Source organism: Pteropus alecto, unplaced genomic scaffold, assembly GCF_000325575.1.
Source record: "Pteropus alecto unplaced genomic scaffold, ASM32557v1 scaffold2234, whole genome shotgun sequence".
Classification (NCBI taxonomy): Eukaryota; Metazoa; Chordata; class Mammalia; order Chiroptera; family Pteropodidae; genus Pteropus; species Pteropus alecto.
This window is the reverse complement of record NW_006434981.1, coordinates 22,251-26,700: the sequence shown is the minus strand read 5'-3', so window position 1 is coordinate 26,700 and position 4,450 is coordinate 22,251.

Sequence of the window (4,450 nt, the reverse complement as noted above, 5' to 3'; positions counted from 1 at the left end):
AGGCCCTAATTGAGCCCGGATCATGTTAACAGAAACTAATTTGAAAGCATTTGCCCATAGAACTTATTACCTGAAGCATTATACATATTTAATGCAATCCCTATCAAAATCTCATCGGTAGTTTTTAAAGAAATGGAACAAAAAATCAACAGATTTGTATGGAAGCACAAAAGACCCAGAATAGCCAAAGCCATTCTGAAAAAAAAGAACGAGGCTGGAGGCCTGGTTCACTCTTCCCAACTTCACATTATACTACAAAGCGACTATAATCAAAATGGCTTGTTATTGGCAGAAAAACAGACACACAGACCAATGGAACAGAATCGAGAGTTCATAAATAAACTCATGTTTGTATAGGCAAACAATTTTCAACAAAAAGCCAAAAACATATAGTGAAGAAAGGAAATCCTTTTCACTAAATGGTGCTGGGAAAAGTAGCCACCTACAAAAGAATGAAACTAGACTGTTGTCTATCACCACACACCAAAATTAACTCAAAATGGATTAAGGACCTAAATATGAGGCCTGAAACAATAAAATACATAGAAAAAAAAAACATAGGATCTAAACTCATAGAGGACTTTATGAATTTGACCTCAAAGGCAAGAGAAGTAAAACCAAAAATAAATGAATTGGACTACATCAAACTAAAAAGCTCCTGAACAGCAAAAGAAACCATCAACGAGGGAAAGATTTTTTTCCGAAAAAAAGACGATAATTGCAAGCAAGAGCTTACATTAGGGACTAATATCCAAAATATACAAAGAACTCATACAACTCAATAACAACAACCCGCTCCCCCCAAATAATCCAATCAAAAAATGTGCAGATGACTTGAACAAACACTTCTCCCAGCAAGACATACAAATGGCCAAAAAATATATGAAAAGATGCTCATCATTGTTAGTGATTAGGGAAATGCAAATCAAAATCACAATGAGATACCCTTTCTTACCTGTTAGAATAGCTGTTATCAATGGGACAAGTAATAACAAACGTTGGAGAAGATACAGAAGAAAAGGAACCTTCATACACTGCTGATGGGACTGCAAATTAGTATAGCCACTATGGAAAACAGTTTAGAGGTTCCTCAAAAAACTAATAGTTGATCATCCATACGATCCAGCAATCTCTCTACTGGGCATTTACCCCCAAAGACTTGAAAACCCATATTTGAAAAGATCTTTGCACACAGATGTTTGTAGTAGCATTATTCACAGTGGCCAGGACATGGAAGCACCTGAAGTGTCCTACGATAGATAATTGGCTAAAGAAGCTGTGGTACATATATACAATGGAATATTACTCAGCCATAAGAAGAGATGAAATACTGCCATTTGCGACAACATGAATGGACCTCAAGATAATCATGCTAAGCAAAATAAGCCAGACTGAAAAAGTTGAAAATCACATGATATCACTTATAAGTGGGATATAAACCCACAACAAATAAAGAGGACAAACAGAGACTCGCGGATATGGATAATGGACTAGTGGTTACCAGAGAGTAGGGAGGAGCGGGGAGGAGGAAGGTGAATCAGGTAAAAGGGGTCAAATATGTGGTGACAGAAAGAAATCTAACTATGTATGGGGAGGGGGGACACACTATGCCATATATATATATATATATATATATATGCCTTACTGTTAAATTGTACACCTGAAACACTGGATTTCATTAAGCAGTCATCAAAAAAAATATTAAAAATATTAAGAGACAAAAAAGAAAAAATTAAGAGGCAAAAAATAAAAAAGGTAAAAGCCATAGAATCAAAGGAATCTGCCCGAATGGACCTATCCTCCCATCCTGGACCAAAGTCATGAACTTGGAGCTTTGTGTGCTTCATCCCCACAGAGAGTGGATGGTACCCAGCCTGTCGAGTTTGGTGAGTTGGATCTCCTGCCAGCTGGCATGCACAGGACAGGGCTGAAACCACCTCTGGACTAGAGCTTACAGTCTTCCAGATGAGGCATAGCCCTGCATGCCCTCTGGGGTCCATGGAGGCCTCGTCCACGTGAGGCCAAAACTTGTTTGCTTTGGCTGAGGAAGGAGACTGGCTGTGGCTTCTGTCAGATGGTTCTCTTAAGAGTGAGTTAAGAACCTCCCATTTGCTCCAAGGTTACCTCAGGCTTCATTTTTCACCTCCTTGCCTAATAGATTCATGAAGTTCTGGTGCTTGTGGGAGAATAGGTGACCAAGATGACATCCATTCCACGTGGCTGGGCTTAGGTTTTGAGACAGGGAAGGAGTGGGCAGGAAGTCTCTGTGGTTCCCATCACCATACAATGGATGCCCTTTAGTCCTTCCTCACCTCTCTCCTTCCCTAATGTGTGAAAAGACCTTGCAGAGTGATCCATTTGGCAGGGTGTTAGGCATTGGAATCCTAGCATTTTCTATGGTTCCATTTAGGTTTCAGAGTGTTTCTGGGGAGAAATCCCGATAGAGTTTCAGACAGAGATGAACAACTCTACAGGACAGAAACTACTATACAAAAATAGGGACATACCCACGTCCCGCAGAGCCCCATTTTAGTCAGAGGCCAAGGAGATGGTATGCACCCCAATCCTATTTGTACCCGACAAGCCTGTTCTATTTTTCTACCAAGTGTGACTCCTTGAACAAGATTGGAGAATGGATCCCATTTCACAGCCTTCTTGTCATCTCCACGTTTGTTTCTAGTCGATCCAGCATGGATCACCATGTCACTCTTCTGGCTCTCGAGAAGCTGACTTATCAGACAGAGTGAAACATGTTCTTTATGAGTGCATCTCATTTTCCACTCGAGGATTAACATGTTTGACATGTTCTCATGAACCAGTGGTGCACCCGACCTGTCAGTCATTTCACAGGTGATTCTGGAATGACTCAAATGTTCTTTGCTGGCCATCTCTGTAAATGGATTCAAAAGAATTCCAGCCAAAAAAATGTTTCATTTAGTCTAGGAATCTGTAGACGTCTGACTCGGGTTGGACAGACCCAACCCAGCTGCTGTGTGTACTTTTGACCAAGTGCAACCTGCCAGGGATACACTACTGAATGACCTTAGAAAAATTTTATGTGCGCTTCTTCTGAATCCGACAACTGGATACTTCACAGTGCACTCAGCAACTGCTGTTTGGGTTTTAACTGCCACCCTAGAGCTGACACCCTTTCCACATATCACTCCCCTCCTACTTCCCTTATGCCCCAGTCACTAGCAATGTTTTGTCTGAGCCTCTGAATTAGATGTTGTTCGTTTTGCTTCTGGGGGTCTTGCTCTCTATTTCAAGAGCACGTGGGGGTGAAATCATAAGAGTCCTGTCCCTTGAGGTCTGACGTGTTTCCCTTACCTTGGCAGGGTGGGGGACTAGTTGAGAGGACCAATGTGATGGAAGAGTGAGTGCAGTTTCTAGCTAGAAAGTGGCAGAAGCTGGAGTTCCTAGCTGAAAGCAGCCCTCAATTGCCAGTGCTATCCGGCAACCACCTCTCTGCAGACTAAAGGCTGGTATCTGCACCAGCCAGTGGGCAGGAAGGAGCAGCTAGTGACATTCAGGCAAATCAAGAGAATGAAGATGTGGCCACGACTTGGATGGTCAAAGAGGTCAATGCGTGGCAGGTGAGGCTGGGCACCCAGAAGGCTGATGGCTAATAACCGGCCCTTTGGCAGAGCCGGAACAGGCTTCCTGAGCCAGGATTTTCATGGTGTCTCCAGGAATGTTGTGGCCAGTGGCACATGAATGCCCTGGCCATCTGTTCTGGCCTGGGCTAGGGCTGAGGAGGAGATGGTGGTGGGGCCTGCAGGAGGAGTCTGCTAGGGTTGGAGTTCCAGGTGGATGTGGGAGTCCTAAGCCTTTCCAGGTACAGGACACACAAATCCCACACTGGCTCTTGAATGGAGCTGTGGTCCTGCAACCCAGTCTAGGCTGTTCTCATGACCCTTCCATGATCCATGCCATCAATGGTAAAGAAAGGAAGTCTCACAGAATGCCCAGGACAATACCTGGCCTGGTTCTGTCCATCTTCCTTGGGGCCAAGTTTGGAAATGTTCAGGATTTGGGAGGCCTAGAGCTCACCTTTCTGTTCTCTCTTGGAGAATCAGCCTATGTCCAGACCTCGTGGGGCATGTGGGGTAACTGATCTTGTTGGGTCTAATTTCCCCCCTGCCTTGACTGTCTAAGTCACCAATATTCCTGCTTCAGCTCCATGTATGCTGGTTGACCAAGAAGTAACCATCAGCTATTGTTTCAATCTGTTTCCTGCTCCCTTAAATATGTCACTTTCCCTGGCTTTGTCCTTGCTTGTCTCTTTTGCCAACTGAAACTGGCCAGCCCTAGGGCATGTGGAAGGTCCAAAGGAGAGTTCTGGGAGCACAGGGGAAAGTTGGTGCAAATTCAGACCCTCCATAGTTCTTGACTTTCACAGTTGGATTGTCCAATCAAGGCTCTAAGTGAAGCATTTCAAGCAAGCTTT